Source organism: Toxorhynchites rutilus, chromosome 1 (genome assembly GCF_029784135.1).
Source record: "Toxorhynchites rutilus septentrionalis strain SRP chromosome 1, ASM2978413v1, whole genome shotgun sequence".
NCBI lineage: Eukaryota > Metazoa > Arthropoda > Insecta > Diptera > Culicidae > Toxorhynchites > Toxorhynchites rutilus.
In genome coordinates this window covers 91,423,753-91,448,539 of record NC_073744.1, presented here as the reverse complement: position 1 = coordinate 91,448,539, position 24,787 = coordinate 91,423,753, and the positions used below count along the sequence as shown (strand labels likewise).

Here is a 24,787-nt window from a genome sequence, read left to right as displayed (position 1 = left end):
AAGAACAGAGCGTGTAGAAAATAAACCAGTTCTTTTTATCTCGAACATTTACGCGTGTTATTACAATCGATTTCCGATCCCACGAAAGTCTCAATTAAAATAATTGAAGCCACATAAATAATATTATTCAATGATTTTCGTTGACTGTTGTAACTTAAAAATGTTGTAGGTGGCGACACTATAAATAACATAAAATAAATCATTCGTTTGATATCCGACGCGTCGGTGCTGCTGCAAGCAAACACTGCATGTGTGAATTGATAAAGACGTTGACGGAACGTGGACGTTCTTCTCCGTAACGTTTTATGTGAATCGCACATTATGGACTCGGAAACTACTGAACCGATCGACATGAAAATTGGTATGTAGGGGTTTTTGGGGCCGGGGAAGGTTTTCGTGACAGTTTGAGACCCGTTCCCCCTCTCTAAAAGGGGGCGGTCATACAAATAAAACACAAATTTCTAAATTTCTCGATAATTTATCAAGCAAATGAAACGAAATTTTCCGTGTGGAGGTTTTAGGGTGCAATAAATGATTCTATGGTGGTTAGATATTCCTCCCCCTCTCTTAGAGGGGGCTGTCATACAAATGTAGCACAAATTTCTGCATTACTCGAGAATTAATCAAGCAAATGAAACCAAATTAGGCATATGGAGGTTTAAGGGTGCAATAAATAATTCTATGGTGGTTAGACACTCCTCTCTAAGGGGGGGGCTGTCATACAAATGAAGCACAAATTTCTGCATTACTCGAGAATTAATCAAGCAAATGAAACCAAATTAGGCATATGAAGGTTTAAGGGTGCAATAAATAATTCTATGGTGGTTAAACACTCCACCCTCCTTTCTAAGGGGGGCTGCCATACAAATGAAACACAAATTTCTGCATTACTCGAGAATTAATCAAGCAAATAAAAACAAATTTGGCATGTAACGTAAAGGAGAAACATGTTCTTTGCAAGTGATTGAAAAATCTTGAACGAGAATTGTGTATGAAAATAATCTGATATTATAATGTCGAGTTTTGGTAGAAGTACTAGGAATTTCGCAGTAAAAGGTAATTTTAAAGGGTAGATTAGAAGATCAATCAATGAATAATTCTGCGATTGGACCCATGAACAGCGCTCAGTGAGAAAACGTGGATTTGATAACGTAAAATAAATTTTGGGCGGGACGAAGTTTGCCGGGTAAGCTAGTTATATATAAATGCTCATGAGAAAACAATTATTTCTAGAGCTCGTGGAACTACAACTTTTATTTAATGTGCTCAATTAGATCAAATAGAATTAAACCTTTATTCAGCGAAACAAAAACGTTAGAAAAGCATTAATAATCATAGAGGATGATTGTTTATACAATATTTAACACTAATTATTCAATTTTTGGATTCCCAGTCAAAATGGTAATATTTAGTAGACCATACTCAATTAACTTAGATGTCCGAAATTGCATTTTTGATAGCGAATCATTCTATACCATATTTTCAGAAATGCAAATTGTATTTATAGAATGCTGCAATTCTGTTCTGTTCACTGGGACAACACTTTTCGACGGCAGAATTCAAGTGCTTGATTTTTTCACTCATGTGACCCTTCAAAACAATTCTAACATCGTGCGACAAAGGGAAGAATGTGAAAATTCGTATTCTAATCATTCGTGAATACACTAATCAAACAGCCAAGCATTCGCTGCCCAAACAGACTAGTAATTACTTTCAAAAGCCTCACTTACGCAGTTTTTGTATATATTCAATCAGGACAATCAGAAAATATGATCTTCAGCAGAACAATTGACGTATCACTACACACATAAAATTTTTGATCGATGCTGCTTCTGGGAAGAGCAAAGCACAACTACCCACTGATCTCAGAAGCACTAGCTCGCAAACGGCTAAGCCGTGTGATTGGCACATAAATCATGTGTTGTTAGAAGTACACTGTTGTTGTCATACGTCACACAAATTCGATATGGATAATCATATTTTACCAAGATATAACAGTACACTCCGCTCCAGTACAGAAACTAACGCGTGCAAGTAAATAACGACTGATCACATGGTGCCACACCGCACAGCGATAATAGCAACGACACGATCAACAGAATCATTTGTAAATAAAAAAGAAAACAAATATTGGAGAGATGATCTTGGGAACGCTCTCCCTCTCTTTTGTATCCGTTTACTGTTGCCGTTAGCGCAGCCAGCATCGTCGTGCTTTCGTCATCTATAAACTCATCGTGACTAACTACACACGCAAACGGATGCTATTTCATCGTAAAGCAGGAATGGTCACAAAATTTAAAATCGGGTTATCAATGTGATATAAGAATAAAAATTCGGAAAAAAATTCCATGGTTCATAATTTAAGTCCCATGCCATGACTGTGTCCAACCATTGCCATTACCTCATACCGCCCAATGTTTTTGATTCAATCAAGAACATATCAACTGTATTCGACGGATGGATGGTATTTGCTTTGTTTTCAGTAATAAATTCTAAAATTTAATGTTTTTTCAGTCGGTTTGAGCAGCTCAACGCATTCACTCCTCCGATGTTTAGTTTGCGTATCGTAATCATAAACTCACATCTAGTCGCCAACAATTACAATTGAAAACAAATTGTTTTCGTAAATTTTTGGGTGACTATAGGGTTTTGTAAGGTGGGAATAATAATCAGCCTAGATTCCAATTATATTGGACTTAGATTCGCAAGCTGTATGATTTTTTATCATATAAATTGGGTTTGAACTGATATCGTTAATGTTAGAGTAAATTAGTTTTGCACAGGAGTTAGATTGTCGACTTCAAACTTACAATTTTCAATTCATATCTTAGACATCAAATTGAAATTTCCCTATCGTTTCTAGATTCCAGATTTCAGATCTAGATCTCATCGATTTCTAATCATATTCCAGATTTCACAAGCGGATAACATGTTCCAAATTTTATTTTCATTTTTCGGATAACCATATCTATATTCGATTTCAAGATTTCAGATTCAGAATTGATTTTCAAAAATCACATGATGTATTAAAGTACATAGGTTAAGGTTTTGAATCCTGCATGTTTTAACAGCTTTTATAGATTACGAAGTGTATCGGAGATTAGAGCTATTGAATTAACAAAATTCCGAGTAGTCAGAAAAAAAAATTATAGGAGTTTGTGTCCAAGATACGACCGCATTGTTGACGTAGAACTACGCTGTTATTTTATATAAGTCGCTTGTTTATACCTTCGGATATTCTTCTATAATGCTGTGAAATTTTAGAAACAACTGCTTAGTAGAATAATCTCTGAAATGATTTTTTCATTGTAGAATCAGTTGACGATAATTGATTGATGATTCATTCTTGCCCTCGCAAAACAATCGTATGTCGCAATTTATTTCATGTCAATGCATTGAAAATTTACCTCGAAGGCTATTCCGGTGGCCTTTTTCGAAATTGACATAGACTCGGCTACAGTCGATTATATACATGTTGCACCAGCACCATTATTCCATATCTCATAACTACATCAATATATCTTTGGCACGGCATGTAAACAACAACAATGACAACACTTGCAAGTATCAAATATCATGCTACATGTTATTTAGTATTGCCTCAAAGGAATCGCATCTCTAGATATCGTTCGTACAAACTAAGCGTAAACCAAGCGCCAAACATGCGTTCACCATAGCATGCATACGGAGCCATACATTGGTGGCTTGAAACTACTAGCAATATAAACAATTCTCATAATTTTGCGCTATTCTCAAAAGAAACGCTTCTGTTAATATTACTGGCCTCGAAAAGAGTTGCATTACTTTCTCATGCTCGAGAGAAGCGCAGCTGTCACCCTTAGTGGAGGAAGTTTTGCTACTGGCAAGCAAAACCTAATCACATACGAAATTCCAGAACATTTACTTTCTGGATGACTAAACAAGAGAAATAAACTCTTTTTGTTAATAACAACCTCGAAAACAGTAGCAATGCTTCATTATGATCAATATTAGCGCAAATGCAATCCTAGTTGAAGGCAGTTTTGCGACTGGCATGTGAACCCAAATAACTTATAACATTCCAGTAAGATATTCAAGATGCTTAGTATTCCCAAATAATTTTTTGGTGATGATGATGATGATGATGGTCCCGCCTCCTTCCCCTACAGAGGTTTGAGCAAGACGAGTTATCTAAAAGATAATTTATTTTTTTTCAACATTGAAATCAGTTTAGCAAACATGAAAAACGAACTGATTTTATTTACAGATATAAGTTCAAAAAATTGCAATGTCCAAAAAAGCCAATACTCAGTCATGTCCGCCACAGAGCCGATACGGTCCCGACGAGGCCCTTGCAGCCAAATGGTCCACCAGAGCACAAGTCCAACCGCCAGCCTTGTTTTAGATTGACTGTGAATACCCTCATTCAGATAAATCGAGAAAATTTCCTTTACGAAAAATTTCTAGACCGGCACTTAAAAAAACTTTCAATTTAATATCCTTTATATCTGTGTCTCGCGCGCGACGCTCAAACTTTTGTAGACTACTTTAATTTTTTTTTAAACTAATACAACTATAAGAACGACAAAATAAAAATAAAAATAGTCCATCATCACCAAGATCATGACAGACATAATAGAGATCAATACAAATTTAAAAAAAGACGATTTAAAAAAAAATTAAATAATCTACATAATATAATCCGTTCAAAAAAAACTTCGTCAGATTCATTGAAAATATTGAAAACAAACTGCAAAAAAATTGTCCACATTAAATTATCCGTTCGTATAAAACTTCGTCAGTAAAGATCTTCGTCATAAAAATAAACAAAAACTCGTTCAGCTGTTAAGAGAACACAGCTTTTAAATGTGAAATACAGTGCCTCTTAAATTCTGTAAGTGTTGTTGCGCATTTAATATGTCTTGGCATCGAGTTGAACACCTTTCATCGAGTTGAACACCACCCTTCCTTTGAAGTACAACGAATTTTGTGAAGCACATGACAAGAAATTAGGTGTTCTTATTTCATTCGCGTTTCTAGTGTTATAACTATGAAAGTCACTTCCTCTTTCAACTCGATGGTGGTGCACAACCTTAACGTCAGTTTCATGCATTGATGCATTCTCAAAGGCACAAACGAAGCCCTTATGAAGACGGAAAATAAACAATGTTAACTGCTTGGAAAATGACCGAATTATGCCACACAGCTTGTACTCTGCTGTAACACCCATCGATGCGAATTCGCTGATGAGTTTGTCAAGAGCGACCACCTTCACCACCAGCGGGGGGAGCTTGATTTTTGTTGCTGCCTGGGCGTTTACATTTTCGACCGACGCGCCGAAATCGCCTACTTCGCTGTTGTTAGGTGCGGTGTCACATTCGCGAAGGCTCGGTTCAGTGCGAGCGCTTTTCACTGCACCAAAACCGCGTGCATCATTAGATGACGCTTACCTCGAAATTTTATTGCCCCTGGCAATGCGTTCGTTTTTTGCAGGGCTCGAGCCTGCCTTCCTCTTCTTCTTGCTCATCGCACACTACGCAGCTCATCAGCTCATTACGGAGCTGGAGCTGATGAGCTGTTGAGCTGTTGAGCTGATGAGCTATTGAGCTGTTGAGCTGATGAACTGTTGAGCTGATGAGCTGTTGAGCTGATGAGCTGTTGAGCTGTTGAGCTGTTGAGCTGTTGAGCTGCTGAGCTGTTGAGCTGTTGAGCTGCATAGCTGTGGAGCGCAAAAGCTGCAGAGAGTGTGAATTGCGAGACGCGAAAGGATTTTTCGTCTCCCGCGCTTCATGGCATAACGTCAGTTTGTTTTTGTGTATCCCTCTTCGTACTTTAGCTTTAGCAGAGATGCCAGATAAGAAAAAAGGTTTTTGTTTTGAAGATATTCAATCGTTCGTTACTTCATTAAATTTTTCTTATATGGCCAAACAAAATAATACACATTAATATATGCTTGTAAATAAATTTAATATATTACATTGTTATTTAAACATTACTGTGGAAACACATACATTTATTTCCGCGTGCTGAATCAAAACAATTCAGAAAACCACCCGGCATAAATGTTGATGATTGATACTGGTCCTTTTGTTACCTTTGTGATCGCAAATAATTATTTCTCGTTGCACTTATTAGTGGATTTATTTTTATATCCTCGGATGCAAAAAAAAAATCTCGATGGTTTTTTTTCAAAAAACGTTGTCTCGGCCAATATTCCTGGAGGCATTCTATTTGGCTACTGCTGGTTTTTCTGTTGTTTAAGTTCAGCATATCCTAAGCATCTTCTATGTTGGATTTCAGCATTCAGTATTTGTTGTATATTATATTATTAGAATTCATATCAGTTTTAGTTTTTGTACAATTACGAATTAAATTCGTTTATTTTTTGCTTTCCGTCTATTAAAAAAATGCACACTATGCAATGTCCCATGGTGATTACGTTTCATATGCAATTGTGTGGACAACTGCAAAATTCAACTGAGCTGAAGAGCTGTTCCAAATGAGCAGCTCACTTGTATGAGCTGAACGGCTCTGAGCCGCTCACCATGATGAGCTGATTTGCCCATCTCTAATGCCGAATGAAAGTTTGCCTCAGCGAGATCCACTGTTTATACTCTAGGCAAGTATTCCCCTTCATTCTTCTTCTTTTTCTATGTTCAAGGAGACTTTAAATCCTACGATTTCCCCTTCAAAAAATTGCAATGTCCAAAAAAGCCAATACTCAGTCATGTCCGCCACAGAGCCGATACGGTCCCGACGAGGCCCTTGCAGCCAAATGGTCCACCAGAGCACAAGTTCAACCGCCAGCCTTGTTTTAGATTGACTGTGAATACCCTCATTCAGATAAATCGAGAAAATTTCCTTTACGAAAAATTCCTAGACCGGCACTTAAAAAAACTTTCAATTTAATATCCTTTATATCTGTGTCTCGCGCGCGACGCTCAAACTTTTGTAGACTACTTTAATTTTTTTTTTTAAACTAATACAACTATAAGAACGACAAAATAAAAATAAAAATAGTCCATCATCACCAAGATCATGACAGACATAATAGAGATCAATACAAATTTAAAAAAAGACGATTTAAAAAAAAAATTAAATAATCTACATAATATAATCCGTTCAAAAAAAAAACTTCGTCAGTAAAGATCTTCGTCATAAAAATAAACAAAAACTCGTTCAGCTGTTAAGAGAACACAGCTTTTAAATGTGAAATACAGTGCCTCTTAAATTCTGTAAGTGTTGTTGCGCATTTAATATGTCTTGGCATCGAGTTGAACACCTTTCATCGAGTTGAACACCACCCTTCCTTTGAAGTACAACGAATTTTGTGAAGCACATGACAAGAAATTAGGTGTTCTTATTTCATTCGCGTTTCTAGTGTTATAACTATGAAAGTCACTTCCTCTTTCAACTCGATGGTGGTGCACAACCTTAACGTCAGTTTCATGCATTGATGCATTCTCAAAGGCACAAACGAAGCCCTTATGAAGACGGAAAATAAACAATGTTAACTGCTTGGAAACCCTTCATTCAACGGGGTTGCAACTTCAATAAAAATCGGCACCCCCCACAATTTTCTCCCCGTTAACACCGCTCTACAAGCAGTGGCAATACGAATAAACCTTCCTTTTCCAATCACAGTAGCCAGCATATACATTTCTCCAACATCCGACCCGGCTCTTCTACGGAATCAACTGGACCATCTTCTTAACCAACTTCCCTCCCCAGTTCTCCTTATGGGTGATTTCAATGCTCACTCATACGCCTGGGGATGTTCATACCTCAATCGAAGAGGTTCCATTTTAGAGGATTTTCTCTCAGATAATACTCTCACTCTTCTGAACAACGGCCAACACACCAGAATCAATTCTGCTTCTGGCTCTTCTTCGGCCATAGATCTCGTGTCCCCTCAACATAGATCGTATCCCCTCAACTTTGTTCAAAGCTTTCATGGAACACCCACGATGATTGCTGCAACAGCGATCATCTCCCAATATGTATTTCCCTTGGCCAACCTTCTCCAGAAGTTTCAACAAGGCCGAGATGGAAATTTGAATATACAAACTGGGCTGGCTATCAATGTGACATTGAAAGCTGCCTCTCAGCCAAACAAGATTGGACACCCGAGGACTTTTCCCAAGCCGTCCTTGAGGTTGCAATACGGCACATTCCTAGAACCAGCGGAAATCCTGGTAGAAAATGCGTCCCATGGTGGACACCTGAAGTAAATAAAGCCATCAAAGACAGAAGAAAAGCCTTACGCAAGCTAAGAAAGGCCCATCCGGATAACCCATCTAAGCACACTTTGCTAGAGGAATTCCAAAGGGCTCGCAACAATGCTAGAGCTATTATTAAAACAGCCAAGCATAACAGCTGGATTAAATTCGTCAACGATATTAATCCCAACACGTCGTCAAAGGAATTATGGAGCAAAATTGGCAGACTTCATGGCAAAAAAAGGAACAACGAATACAACCTTTTAATTAACGGTCATTATACAAATGATCGGAAAACTATAGCAGAGGCTTTCGGAGATTTCTTTGCCTCCACCTCATCCAACCAAAGCTTCGACACTACCTTCCAAACCCGCAAGGCAGAATGCGAAAAAATCCCCATTGATTTTAACACCGACGCAAATTTTGACTTCAACAAAACTATTTCCCTCAAAGAACTAGAATGGGCCTTAAACAAAGCAACACGCGGCTCCACTGGACCAGATGATATCAGCTACCCAATGCTGAAAAACCTACCCTATCTTGGGAAAAAAGTTCTTTTAAAACTTTACAACAATGTATGGAATAGTGGAATTTTCCCAAATTGCTGGAAAGAGGGCCTAATGGTCTCTCTGCCTAAACCAGACAAGAATAATCACCTGCTGGACAACTTCCGTCCCATCACTCTTCTGAGTTGCGTCGGTAAAATCATGGAAAAAATTATCAACCGGCGCTTAACGACCTTTTTAGAGTCAAACAAGCTGCTCGACCCTAGACAATTTGCCTTCCGCGCGGGTAAAAGTACAGAAGACTGCCTCGTAGCTCTCGAAAAAGTCCTAGACGACGCCGCTGAAAGTAATCTGCACGCAGATATTGTATCACTCGATCTTAGCAAGGCCTTCGATCGAGCATGGAGGTACCCAGTTCTGAAAAATCTTTTCAACTGGGGGGTTCGTGGTAGATTAGGCTTCTTCATCAAAGGGTTTCTGGAAAACAGAACCTTTAAAACAATCATCAACAATCACAAGTCTTCATTGAAAATCCTTGAAAACGGTTTTCCCCAAGGTTCGGTCCTTTCTCCAACACTCTTCACTGTTGCCATGCAACCTATTTTCGAATTAATTCCCGACAGTATGAACATTTTTGTTTATGCTGATTATATCACTCTTGTTTCTGTCAGTGGCTTTGGGTTAGCACAGAGAAAGAGACTTCAAAGTACAATTGATTCCATACAAAACTGGGCCCAAAACATAGGATTCCAATTTTCGCCAGAAAAATCCCGATTCATTCACATTGGCAAAACACTCAAAAAGAAATCCGCCCTAAAGCTTAATCAAACCGAAATCCCTCAGAAGAGAACACTAAGAATACTGGGCGTAACCTTCGATACCAGGCTTAACTTTTTACATCATGCTCAATTAGTCAAAAAAGCAGCCAACGGTAAAATGAATATCCTGAAGTCTATTACAGGAAGTTTATCCTCTGGACACAGAGAAACATTGCTAATTATCAATGTCTGGTTGATCCCCCAAATCCTCTACGGAATAGGCATCTTCAGCCGTGGTGGGGACAGAGTACTCAACACTATTGAACCCATCTACAACAAAGCAATAAAGCTAGCAATAGGAGCCTTCACCACAAGCCCCACTCTTGCTGTTATGGCGGAAAGTGGTCATCTGCCTTTCAAACACCTTGTAACAAGAATCATCACGGGCAAAGCCATCCGACAACTCTCACTTCCTGACAATGACCCCAATGCACCATCAGTAATTCGAGCTATAAATTGGTTCAAAGACCTCACGAACCAAGACCTTCCCGATATATGTGCATTTTCAACTGCCACGGGAAGAAAATGGAACGCCATACCGCCGAACGTGAATCTTGATCTTCTCGAGACTGTCCGTGCGGGCGACCCTCCACCAAAAATTAAAGCCTGCTTCAACCATCTCACGGCTACTCACTTTCATAACGAACACCAGGTCTACACAGATGGTTCTGTTAACTCCGATGGAGTTGGGTGTGGAATCTTCGAGAACAGATACACCGGTAGCTTTTCTCTTCCACCGCAATGCTCCATCTTCAGTGCGGAAGCTTTTGCTCTATTAATAGCTACACAAGAGTGTACCCATGATCACCTTCCTACGGTAATTTTCTCCGATTCAGCTAGCTGTCTTCAAGACCTGCTCAGTGGAAACAGTAGACACCCATGGATAATACAGACAGAAGAGGCTGCTTCAGAAAAAAACGTCTCCTACTGTTGGGTTCCTGGTCATTCCGGAATCCTCGGAAACACAGCCGCAGACAAACTGGCCGGTAAGGGTAGCAAAATAGAACCACCAGTTATACCCTGTCCTCGAACTGATATAGTTCGCTGGGTCAGTCAGCAAATTCGCGAAAGCTGGAACATAGGCTGGTTAAATAGCCCTCCCACCCATCTCCATCAAATCAAAAATACCACGCTTCCTTGGTTCGATCAAAACAACAGCAAAGAAAGACGGGTGCTAACCCGTCTTCGAATTGGACACACTTTTTTCACACACTCACACCTAATGGAGAAAACCGAAAGACCACTTTGCGCATGTAACTCAGCCCAAGTTTCAGTTAGGCATCTTCTACTAGAATGCCAACACACCAAAGATGCTCGTGCCCGACACAATATAGGTCAGAGTCTCCGAGACATTCTCAGTAGAGACGAGACACAGGAAACCAATTTAATTGCGTTTCTGAAAGAAACCGGCTTCTTTGGTAAAATCTAAATTCTAAAACATATCTTTATTTAAATTAATCACTTCACCGTTACGTATGCATATATAAATTAATAAACGTGTATACATGTATACATGTACATACGCATGCATACATATGTATAAAAACAAAATCATAAAAGCAAACAGAATTTTGCGTATGTACGGTATACATATAAACACAGAAAAATACATAAAATGTTAAATCATATAATAATATATAACCAATAAACATTTTCGCTTAATTCACAACAACCTTTACTTACATTAATCTTTCAGCAAATTTAGCAGTACTATATAATTTACATCACCTATATATAATTTACAATACATAACCAGTACTATATAATTTACATTACCTCTGACATAACATTTCCTAACTACACTAATTCATTCTTATCCAGCATTTTACTAACACCATTAAATTTTACTACATTCATAAATCACCCAACATCGCATTTGCCTCCCTTCATTCCTTTCCTCTGTATCCCACCCTTTTCCTCATCATCCCTTCCATTTCACCCACCCCCCCACTCCCTCCCTTTCCCTTTGTTCTAGAGCTTGGTTCTACGATGCTTCGTCGCCGCTTTGGTACTAATTAATAACAATACAATTACGTTACAGCTCATATTAAACATCTTATATGGCATAGGATCCTTTCCTGCCTTCGCCCGGTTTTACATCTGAGCAGACAGGTCCGCTGAATATGGTTTTTTCTTCTTTTCCACCAGCCTCCTCAAGACTGGTGCTCAATGGCTCTTCTCAGAGCTAGAGGCGAATGAACTGAAAAGTTTAAACCCTCTTAAAGCCAAAAAGAAGAAGAAGAAGAAAATACATTCATTACGATTTGTTCGCTCGTTGGATTCACATGCAGGCTAAAAAGGGTCCTTTAAAGGATCACAAAATTATCTTCAATCTAAAGAGTTTATTGTTTTGTTATCACTCGATATCCCCATCTTGTTCGGCTAAACCTTGCTGTTTAGCGATTGCATTTGCCACTCGCCACAGCTTTCACAGTTGGAAAATTTCTTCCCATCCAGCTTGTGACATATTTTACAGTAAATTACATTCAATGGCACGTCGCATTACCACCACTCAGTATCGGATTGGAGGTAATTTTAACCTGTAATTGAACATTTGCGATGACAGTGGTACAGTGTCGACCTTCAATGTGGGGTCATAATTTGGACCCCGAACTCTATGTTTACAAAAATGTCCAACTAAATATGTCGCATTACTGGTCCGACCAATTAGCTAAATGTCGAGATAAGTGTAAATTACTGTACTTTCAATCTAGAAGCAATTTAAGAATTGGTGAAAATCAATAAGCTCAGAACAACTGCCAAATTCACATACTCATCATATCCTGGCAATCAAATTATGAAAAAATCAATTTGTGTTTTATTATTATTTTGGATATTGTTTTAGAAAGCATTGAACTGTATTTCCTAAACTCTTTTTTGGAAGGTTTAATGGCCCTGAAAAGCGCCTTGTTTTATGGAATGGTTCAAATTTAGAAAACTTAGTACTCGTGGTTTTGAAAAAACCCATTTCGAACGCCCTCGATGCCGCCTTGTTCTGGATTTGCCACCAAAGCAGTGTGTATAAAGAACAAACATTTTTCTTCTGCTACCTGATGCCGTTTTGCGATTGCGATTGCCATTCGCCACTCGCTGCAACTGCCTGTTGTCTTGATGTCCACCGAACCGAATGTGTTCTGTTCCGAATGCGGGTTTTCTTATCGTCGCGAGCAGCTTTACCAGCTAACCCGATCACTTCGGCGGCCGAAACTATATAACGCCGGCTAGATGGACTGGTGCACTGGTACTAACGCGCTCGGCCTAGCTACCCTTGCGGGGAACTCCAGATCAACACGGTTCGAGCGGGATTTTGCCTTTCCCTTCACTTTTCCTCCTTTACCATGTCCAGACATGGCTGCTTGGGTTGGTTTGTTGATGTGTTGTGATGCGAACCGATGTGGTGTACGGTTTGAATGAAAATAATCGTTACGGCAGCGGAGCGGGGATTTTTAAGCTGACTGGCTGGCTCGAGAATTACGCATGTGTGAGACTGCGACCAATGTTTCGTTAATTTTTTTCTTTTTCCTTTCCAATCGTGGTTCATTCTATTTCGCTGCTGCTCTGGTTGCCCGTTTTGGTCGGTTCGATTTGAGGAGCACAAAATGGACCAATAAAAAATGGGCACATAGTGCATTTTGACAATGCTTGATATTTCACAATTATTCAATTATTTATCTCAAGAAAAATGAAATGTTATTCGTTATGATAGATGCGTAGATATATTTCCTATCAATTGATGCAAAAACCTTTGCGATCTATTGAGAAATGCTCGAGTTATAAGCGTTCCAAATCTTGCATTTTTTCCTACTTGTTCAGTGCCTAGATTTCCATTTCACCCCCTATATCTTCCGGTTAGACGTAGTCCTACGTCAAAAAAAAATGTGAGACACATTCATTTTTCGTGAGGACATCGATAAGACAACATCATTGCCTAACGTGCTGGAGGAGGTGGACGGCGAAGGATCGACACATACACGCGCAGAACTCTTTCCGTTTGGATGCCATTCAGCATCGAGAAAGTTCCGGAAAGATCTAATCATTGCTGGAAAATAATCTGCCAGTTCCTTTGGGAATTTTCAAAATATATTCATGTGAAAGAGTTTAATTGAATGTTTTCTATCCATGTAACACTGTGACCAAATATGTTTCAATCAAGTGCTATTAACAGGTGGTTATCGAGTTGGCATTAACCACTGGTGGGCTTCCAGTATCGAGGAAAATGTGGAAATAACTAATCGTTACTGAAAATAATCTGCCAGTTCCTCTGGGAATTTTCAAAATATATTCATGTGAAAGAGTTTAATTGAATGTTTTCTATCCATGTAACACTGTGACCAAATATGTTTCAATCAAGTGCTATTAACAGGTGGTTATCGAGTTGGCATTAACCACTGGTGGGCTTCCAGTATCGAGGAAAATGTGGAAATAACTAATCGTTACTGAAAATAATCTGCCAGTTCCTCTGGGAATTTTCAAAATATATTCATGTGAAAGAGTTTAATTGAATGTTTTCTATCCATGTAACACTGTGACCAAATATGTATCAATCAAGTGCTATTAACAGGTGGTTATCGAGTTGGCATTAACCACTGATGGGCTTCCAGTATCGAGGAAAATGTGGAAATATCTAATCGTTACTGAAAATAATCTGCCAGTTCCTTTGGGAATTTTCAAAATATATTCATGTTAAAGAGTTTATTTGAATGTTTTCTTTCCATGTTACACTGTGATCAAATACATTTGGTTTTGTGGTTTTTCAATCAATCGCAATTAACAGGATAGCTTCAGAAGATTATTCTTCCCCATCAGTAGGATATTTCCGTATCCAATATTGTATGCGCCCGCAATCGATTATTGCTCAGTCGCCGAAAGTTCCGAGCTCAGAGAGTTCATTCCCCTCTAGTTTGCCTTCCAAATTGCCATCGTAAACCACACCTTCTCTCGATTCAATCACACACAAAAAGCATACTTAAGCGATATTCTGGTGATGAGACACATTCATTTTTCGTGAGAACATCGACAAGACAACATCGTTGCCTAACGTGCTGGAGGAGGTGGACGACGAAGGATCGACACATACACGCGCAGAACTCTTTCCGTTAGGATGCCATTCAGCATCGAGAAAGTTCCGGAAAGATCTAATCATTGCTGGAAAATAATCTGCCAGTTCCTTTGGGAATTTTCAAAATATATTCATGTGAAAGAGTTTAATTGAATGTTTTCTATCCATGTAACACTGTGACCAAATATGTTTCAATCATGTGCTATTAACAGGTGGTTATCGAGTTGGTATTAACCACTGGTGGGCTTCCAGTATCGAGGAAAATGTGGAAATAACTAATCGTTACTGAAAATAATCTGCCAGTTCCTTTGGGAATTTTCAAAATATATTCATGTGAAAGAGTTTAATTGAATGTTTTCTATCCATGTAACACTGTGACCAAATATATTTCAATCAAGTGCTATTAACAGGTGGTTATCGAGTTGGCATTAACCACTGGTGGGCTTCCAGTATCGAGGAAAATGTGGAAATATCTAATCGTTACTGAAAATAATCTGCCAGTTCCTTTGGGCATTTTCAAAATATATTCATGTGAATGAGTTTATTTGAATGTTTTCTTTCCATGTAACACTGTGACCAAATATGTTTCAATCAAGTGCTATTAACAGGTGGTTATCGAGTTGGCATTAACCACTGGTGGGCTTCCAGTATCGAGGAAAATGTGGAAATAACTAATCGTTACTGAAAATAATCTGCCAGTTCCTCTGGGAATTTTCAAAATATATTCATGTGAAAGAGTTTAATTGAATGTTTTCTATCCATGTAACACTGTGACCAAATATGTTTCTATCAAGTGCTATTAACAGGTGGTTATCGAGTTGGCATTAACCACTGATGCTCTTCCAGTATCGAGGAAAATGTGGAAATATCTAATCGTTACTGAAAATAATCTGCCAGTTCCTTTGGGAATTTTCAAAATATATTCATGTTAAAGAGTTTATTTGAATGTTTTCTTTCCATGTAACACTGTGATCAAATACATTTGGTTTTGTGGTTTTTCAATCAATCGCAATTAACAGGATAGCTTCAGAAGATTATTCTTCCCCATCAGTAGGATATTTCCGTATCCAATATTGTATGCGCCCGCAATCGATTATTGCTCAGTCGCCGAAAGTTCCGAGCTCAGAGAGTTCATTCCCCTCTAGTTTGCCTTCCAAATTGCCATCGTAAACCACAGCTTCTCTCGATTCAATCACACACAAAAAGCATACTTAAGCGATATTCTGGTGGTGAGACACATTCATTTTTCGTGAGGACATCGACAAGACAACATCGTTGCCTAACGTGCTGGAGGAGGTGGACGGCGAAGGATCGACACATACACGCGCAGAACTCTTTCCGTTTGGATGCCATTCAGCATCGAGAAAGTTCCGGAAAGATCTAATCATTGCTGGAAAATAATCTGCCAGTTCCTTTGGGAATTTTCAAAATATATTCATGTGAAAGAGTTTAATTGAATGTTTTCTATCCATGTAACACTGTGACCAAATATGTTTCAATCATGTGCTATTAACAGGTGGTTATCGAGTTGGTATTAACCACTGGTGGGCTTCCAGTATCGAGGAAAATGTGGAAATAACTAATCGTTACTGAAAATAATCTGCCAGTTCCTCTGGGAATTTTCAAAATATATTCATGTGAAAGAGTTTAATTGAATGTTTTCTATCCATGTAACACTGTGACCAAATATGTTTCAATCAAGTGCTATTAACAGGTGGTTATCGAGTTGGCATTAACCACTGGTGGGCTTCCAGTATCGAGGAAAATGTGGAAATATCTAATCGTTACTGAAAATAATCTGCCAGTTCCTTTGGGCATTTTCAAAATATATTCATGTGAATGAGTTTATTTGAATGTTTTCTTTCCATGTAACACTGTGATCAAATACATTTGGTTTTGTGGTTTTTCAATCAATCGCAATTAACAGGATAGCTTCAGAAGATTATTCTTCCCCATCAGTAGGATATTTCCGTATCCAATATTGTATGCGCCCGCAATCGATTATTGCTCAGTCGCCGAAAGTTCCGAGCTCAGAGAGTTCATTCCCCTCTAGTTTGCCTTCCAAATTGCCATCGTAAACCACACCTTCTCTCGATTCAATCACACACAAAAAGCATACTTAAGCGATATTCTGGTGGTGAGACACATTCATTTTTCGTGAGAACATCGACAAGACAACATCGTTGCCTAACGTGCTGGAGGAGGTGGACGGCGAAGGATCGACACATACACGCGCAGAACTCTTTCCGTTTGGATGCCATTCAGCATCGAGAAAGTTCCGGAAAGATCTAATCATTGCTGGAAAATAATCTGCCAGTTCCTTTGGGAATTTTCAAAATATATTCATGTGAAAGAGTTTAATTGAATGTTTTCTATCCATGTTACACTGTGACCAAATATGTTTCAATCAAGTGCTATTAACAGGTGGTTATCGAGTTGGCATTAACCAATGGTGGGCTTCCAGTATCGAGGAAAATGTGGAAATATCTAATCGTTACTGAAAATAATCTGCCAGTTCCTCTGGGAATTTTCAAAATATATTCATGTGAAAGAGTTTAATTGAATGTTTTCTATCCATGTTACACTGTGACCAAATATGTTTCAATCAAGTGCTATTAACAGGTGGTTATCGAGTTGGCATTAACCACTGGTGGGCTCCAGTATCGAGGAAAATGTGGAAATATCTAATCGTTACTGAAAATAATCTGCCAGTTCCTTTGGGAATTTTCAAAATATATTCATGTTAAAGAGTTTATTTGAATGTTTTCTTTCCATGTAACACTGTGATCAAATACATTTGGGTTTGTGATTTGTCAATCAAGTACAGTTAGCATGTTAGCTTCTGAAGATTATTCTTCAGAACAAGGTTTTTCGTATCCTATATTGGATGCATAAAACCTTGTGCCTCCAACGTAACGCTCTCGTTTTCGAAGTCTCCCAAATATTCATTCATTCATTCATTCAGAATGGATTTAGATTCAACTTCACATAATGAACTCTAAATCAACGATAGTCCTACGTCACCCTTGCGATTATACCATAGATATAACCCACTTCCTGTTTTTGTTGCTGCCTGGGCGTTTACATTTTCGACCGACGCGCCGAAATCGCCTACTTTTCTGTTGTTAGGTGCGGTGTCACATTCGCGAAGGCTCGGTTCAGTGCGAGCGCTTTTCACTGCACCAACACCGCGTGCATCATTAGATGACGCTTACCTTGAAATTTTATTGCCCCTGGCAATGCGTTCGTTTTTTGCAGGGCTCGAGCCTGCCTTCCTCTTCTTCTTGCTCATCGCACACTACGCGAAGCGTCCAATTTATGACGCGGAAAGAAGAACACACGATACGAATAACGCGAAAAACAAACAGAAAAATCAAACGACGATTTCCAAGTTGGATTGCCACTGGTGGGGTCCAATCTTAGATCGAAGCGCAGCGAAAGCAAAGTAAACTGGATTACTCAACAGTCCGATGCCGAATAGAGATGTGCCATCCGCTCATGAGCTGTTCATTCGAATCGCTTCATCATAGTGAGCGAATTCGAATCGGCTCGCGATCAAAAAAACGCAGCTCATCAGCTCATTACGGAGCTGGAGCTGATGAGCTGTTGAGCTGTTGAGCTGATGAGCTATTGAGCTGTTGAGCTGATGAACTGTTGAGCTGTTGAGCTGTTGAGCTGCTGAGCTGTTGAGCTGTTGAGCTGCATAGCTGTGGAGCGCAAAAGCTGCAGAGAGTGAATTGCGAGACGCGAAAGGATTTTGACGTAGGACTACGTCTAACCGGAAGATATAGGGGGTGAAATGGAAATCTAGGCACTGAACAAGTAGGAAAAAATGCAAGATTTGGAACGCTTATAACTCGAGCATTTCTCAATAGATCGCAAAGGTTTTTGCATCAATTGATAGGAAATATATCTACGCATCTATCATAATGAATAACATTTCATTTTTCTTGAGATAAATAATTGAATAATTGTGAAATATCAAGCATTGTCCAAATACACTATGTGCCCATTTTTGATTGGTCCATTTTGTGCTCCTCAAATCGTACCGACCAAAACGGGCAACCAGAGCAGCAGCGAAATAGAATGAAGCACGATTGGAAAGGAAAAAGAAAAAAATGAGGGAAACATTGGTCGCAGTCTCACACATGCGTAATTCTCGAGCCAGCCAGTCAGCTTAAAAATCCCCTCTCCGCTGCCGTAACGATCATTCTCATCCGAACCGTACACCACATCGTTTCGCATCACCTCACATCAACAAACCAACACAAGCAGCCATGGTTGGATATGGCAAAGGAGGAAAAGTGAAGGGAAAGGCAAAATCCCGCTCGAACCGTGGTGGTCTGCAATTTCCCGTAGGTGTATCCGCCAATTGCACCGGAAAAGGTAGCTAGGTCGAGCGCGTTAGTACCTGTGTACCAGTCCACCTAGCCGGCGTTATATAGTTTCGGCCGCCGGAGTGATCGAGTTGGCTGGCAAAGCTGCTCGCGACGATAAGAAAACCTGCATTCGGAACATAACACATTCGGTTCGGCGGACATCAAGACAACAGGCAGTTGCAGCGAATGGCGAGTGGCAAACGCAATCGCAAAACGGCATCAGGTAGCAGAAGAAAAAAGTTTGTTCTTTATACAAACTGCTTTGGTGGCAAATCCAGAACAAGGCGGCATCGAAGGCGTTCGAAATGGTTTTTTTCAAAACCACGAGTACTAAGTTTTCTAAATTGGAACCATTCCATAAAACAAGGCGCTTTTCAGGGCCATTAAACCTTCCAAAAAAGAGTTTAGGAAATAAAGTTCAATGCTTTCTAAAACATTATCCAAAATAATAATAAAACACAAATTGATGATTTCATAATTTGTTTGCCAGGATTTGATGAGTATGTGAATTTGGCAGTTGTTCTGAGCTTATTGATAGTTGGGGACTTTCCTGATTATTCAATTTTCACCAATTCTTAAATTGTTTCCAGATTGAAAGTACAGTAATCTACAATTAGTTCGACATTTAGCTAATTGGACGGACATGTTATGTGACTTATTTAGTTGGACATTTTTGTAAACATAGAGATCCAAATTATGATCCCACATTGAAAGTCGACACTGTACCACTGTCATCGCAAATGTTCAATTACAGGTTAAAATTACCTCCAATCCGACACTGAGTAGTGGTAATGCGACGTGTCATTGAATGTAATATACTGTAAAATATGTCACAAGCTGGATGGGAAGAAATTTTCCAACTGTGAAAGCTGTGGCGAGTGACAACAAATCGCTAAACAGGAAGGTTTAGTCGAACAAGATGGGGATATCGAGTGATAACAAAACAATAAACTCTTTAGACTTTTTGTGATCCTGAAAAGGACCCTTTTTAGTCTGTATGTGAATCCAACGAGCGAACAAATCGTAATGAATGTATTTTTTTGCCATCGCTCCCTTTTAACGCTCATTCGTTCGTCTCGTTGGACCCGCCCCTTTGGCTGAGTCTGCCGATTTGTCTCTATCCTGTGAGTGTGTACCGCTAGAGTATAAAACACGCGGACCCCAAAAAAATATCTTATTTTCTTTCAAACCGTAAACCCGTGTGGTTGTACGGCATCGGCATCGTGTACTCAACAAAGGAGGAAAAGAGAAGGGAAAGGCAAAATCTCGCTCGAACCGTGGTGGTCTGCAATTTCCCGTAGGTGTATCCGCCAATTGCACCGGAAAAGGTAGCTAGGTCGAGCGCGTTAGTACCTGTGTACCAGTCCACCTAGCCGGCGTTATATAGTTTCGGCCGCCGGAGTGATCGAGTTAGCTGGCAAAGCTGCTCGCGACGATAAGAAAACCTGCGTTCGGAACATAACACATTCGGTTCGGCGGACATCAAGACAACAGGCAGTTGCAGCAAATGGCGAGTGGCAAACGCAATCGCAAAACGGCATCAGGTAGCAGAAGAAAAAAGTTTGTTCTTTATACAAACTGCTTTGGTGGCAAATCCAGAACAAGGCGGCATCGAAGGCGTTCGAAATGGTTTTTTTCAAAACCACGAGTACTAAGTTTTCTAAATTGGAACCATTCCATAAAACAAGGCGCTTTTCAGGGCCATTAAACCTTCCAAAAAAGAGTTTAGGAAATAAAGTTCAATGCTTTCTAAAACATTATCCAAAATAATAATAAAACACAAATTGATGTTTTCATAATTTGTTTGCCAGGATTTGATGAGTATGTGAATTTGGCAGTTGTTCTGAGCTTATTGATAGTTGGGGACTTTCCTGATTATTCAATTTTCACCAATTCTTAAATTGTTTCCATATTGAAAGTACAGGATTCTACAATTAGTTCGACATTTAGCTAATTGGACGGACATGTAATGTGACTTATTTAGTTGGACATTTTTGTAAACATAGAGATCCAAATTATGATCCCACATTGAAAGTCGACACTGTACCACTGTCATCGCAAATGTTCAATTACAGGTTAAAATTACCTCCAATCCGGCACTGAGTGGTGGTAATGCGACGTGCCATTGAATGTAATTTACTGTAAAATATATCACAAGCTGGATGGGAAGAAATTTTCCAACTGTGAAAGCTGTGGCGAGTGACAACAAATCGCTAAACAGGAAGGTTTAGCCAAACAAGATGGGAATATCGAGTGATAACAAAAACACAACACCAAAGGTTCTTTTCAGAACCATTAACATATTCATAAAGAGTAAACAGTGAACTAATCCATTGTTCAGGTAGATAGGTAGGTATTCACGTAGGTGAAGAAAATAAAACAATATATTTAAAATATATATTTAACAAAAGCTGTCCCCTTTGCATAGTCCTACGTCACTCCGGTTATGTCCCCGACATTACCCACCCGTCTTTTTCGTCTCCCGCGCTTCATGGCATGACGTCAGTTTGTTTTTGTGTATCCCTCTTCGTACTTTAGCTTTAGCAGAGATGCCAGATAGGAAAAAAGGTTTTTGTTTTGAAGATATTCAATCGTTCGTTACTTCATTAAATTTTTCTTATATGGCCAAACAAAATAATACACATTATTATATGCTTGTAAATAAATTTAATATATTACATTGTTATTTAAACATTACTGTGGAAACACATACATTTATTTCCGCGTGCTGAATCAAAACAATTCAGAAAACCACCCGGCATAAATGTTGATGATTGATACTGGTCCTTTTGTTACCTTTGTGATCGCGAATAATTATTTCTCGTTGCACCTATTAGTGGATTTATTTTTATATCCTCGGATGCAAAAAAAAAAATCTCGATGGTTTTTTTTTCAAAAAACGTTGTCTCGGCCAATATTCCTGGAGGCATTCTATTTGGCTACTGCTGGTTTTTCTGTTGTTTAAGTTCAGCATATCCTAAGCATCTTCTATGTTGGATTTCAGCATTCAGTATTTGTTGTATATTATATTATTAGAATTCATATCAGTTTTAGTTTTTGTACAATTACGAATTAAATTCGTTTATTTTTTGCTTTCCGTCTATTAAAAAAATGCACACTATGCAATGTCCCATGGTGATTACGTTTCATATGCAATTGTGTGGACAACTGCAAAATTCAACTGAGCTGAAGAGCTGTTCCAAATGAGCTGAACGGCTCTGAGCCGCTCGCCATGATGAGCTGATTTGCCCATCTCTAATGCCGAATGAAAGTTTGCCTTTTTTTTTTTTTTTTTCAAGTCAAAAATTTATCTTTATTTACATTAATTTTCAGTTTGTGTGAACAAGTTTTTCTCTCAAGTGATACATTTATAATAAATTTTCATCTTTGCTTTTCTTGTTTTGAATAAAGTTGTGTGTGATTCCTAGGACTATGTGAATTTGAACCCTGTGAATAGGGATTTGGTGATTTTTGTTTTTTTAATAAGACTAAAACTAAACTAATCTACCCTAACCTAACCTAACCCAAAAATATTTACAATTTATACATAAAGATCCCTTATAAGGGGGTAATCAGATGCAAAACATTTTTGAACGAATTTGTATTTTTTATTTATGATCGTTACATTGAATGATTGTTGATTCAGCATTTCGTGGATTTGGTTGTTTCTCGCGTAAAAAGGAGCATTGGTGATCATTCTAAGCACTTTATTCTGAACTACTCTAAGCTTGTTTTTATGCATCATTGCACATGATTCCCAAACTGGTGATGCATATGTAATTACCGGTTCAATTATTTGTTTAAACACTGCCAACTTATTTGGTCTGGACAGTTTTGATCTTCGATTGATTAATGGGTATAAGCATTTAATCAGAGTTCCACATTTTGATTTAATTTGATCAACATGTGATCGGAATAGAAGCTTCGAATCAAGTACAACTCCTAAGTACTTTACATCGCGATACCAACCAATTTGGGTGCCCAGAACCGTTAATGTACAGTCTTCTGGAGGGATCAGTTTGGCGGACCGTCTATGCAGAAACATCACCGCTTGAGTCTTTGCTGAGTTTATTTTCAATTTCCACTCCTCCATGTATTTTATAAGACTATCAAGACATCGCTGGAGTTTGTTTTTAAGTTCTCTTGGCATCCTTCCCTTCACCATGATTGCCGTATCATCTGCAAAAAGTGACAGATTACATCCTTCAGGTAAGGGAGGAATGTCAGATGTGTAGATATTGTACAATATTGGACCAAGCAGACTACCTTGCGGAACGCCTGCAGGAATCCGAAAGATGTTTGATTTCACACACCCCAGGGACACCTTGAAAGTCCTGTTTTGTAAATAAGATTTAATTGTTTGGATTATGTAAGGAGGGATGTTGAATTGGCAGAGTTTATATATCAGTCCATCATGCCACACGTTATCGAACGCTTTTTCGACATCAAGTATTGCCATTGCAGTTGACTTTGATACATATTTGTTCCTTTTTATGATGTTCAACACCCTCACCAGCTGATGTGTAGTAGAGTGTCCCTTTCTAAAGCCAAACTGCTCAGGCAATAAGGTATTGTTTCTGTCCAGACAGTCCGTCAATCTATCCAACAGAAGACGCTCGAAGGTTTTGCTCAAAGCTGGAAGACGAATAGGTCTGTAGCTTGATGTTGTTTTTGGATCCTTCCCGGGTTTGAGAATTGGGATTATTTTCGCTGTTTTCCAAATCGAAGGGAAGTAATGTAGCTCCAAACAACGATTAAATATGGCAGACAGGAGCGAGTAAACTTTGTTACTCATCTGTTTCAGCACAATATTAAATATTTCATCAAACCCGGGGGCCTTCATATTCCTAGTCGATTTCACAGCTGAAATAATTTGTTCAGAGGTTATTTTCTTATCTTGAGGTACTGTAAAGAATTTTCCCTCGAGATTTTGCACACAACTCGCAACCATTTGTGACTTTGAACTCTGTATATTAATTCCTAAGTTATGTGAGCAGACGAAATGCTCTCCAATGGCGTTTGCTTTTTCAAAATGTGTTATGAGCAGTTGATTATTATCAGCTTTGAGAGGTGGTATTTGCTTTGGCTTGGATTTTAAAACTTTAGTCATTTTCCAAAAGGGTTTTGAATGGCTGCCAAGTCTTTCAACGGTTCTGGAAAAATGTTGGTTTTTCAAAGCTTCTATTCGTTTGGCTATTTCCCTGGACAAAATTTTGACTTGCTGTTTTTTCCCCAACTCTCCAGACCTTTGGAACTGGCGTCTAATCAAATTTTTTAAACGTATTAAATATTTAGTTTGGGAATCAATAGCAATGTGCTTACCTTTTATCAACGTTCTCCTAACACATGTTGCATCTGCCTCCATGATCGCAAATTGAAGGTGGTTTAGTTCCCGGTCGATATCTTCAGCAGATACTATTACCGGGTTTTCTCCGATGGCAGCATCCACAAGTCTTCGAAAGCGATACCAATCAACATGATGGTAATCCTTACGTGTTTCTTTCGGGGCAGGAACGATTTTACAAACCATATTGCAGATGACAGGATAGTGGTCCGAGCTTAAATCGCTGTACACCACCGGTTTGGAAAGAACAACATTTGCCAGAAAAACGTCAAGTGTAGAAGTAGTTCCTCTGGATGATAGGTAAGTGGGTTCATCTGGATAGTTGACCGTGTAGTATCCCAGCAATGCATCATCCGCCAGAAGAACACCATTTTTGTTTCTGCGAGAGTTTCCCCATAATTCATGTCGAGCATTCAAATCTCCTCCGATGATGTATTTCCCATGGCCTCTGGTGAGTTTTGCCAAGTCATTTCTGAAAACTCT

The 24,787-nt window shown here is 38.9% G+C and overlaps 1 protein-coding gene across 3 annotated transcripts in view; it reads right to left on the bottom strand.

Moving 5' to 3' along the window:
- LOC129772120 (V-type proton ATPase 116 kDa subunit a 1) overlaps positions 1-24,787 on the bottom strand; it is an 88,165-nt gene that overhangs the window by 44,342 nt on the left and 19,036 nt on the right. The window contains exon 1 of one of the 3 annotated variants that reach the window (XM_055776186.1): positions 1,986-2,096. The exons of 1 other annotated variant lie outside the window; for it this stretch is intronic. The gene's annotated coding sequence lies outside the window, so the exon portion shown is untranslated. Of the gene's footprint in view, positions 1-1,730; positions 1,960-1,985; positions 2,097-24,787 lie in introns of those variants that run through there. One more of the 3 variants, XM_055776185.1, reaches the window with a different exon arrangement.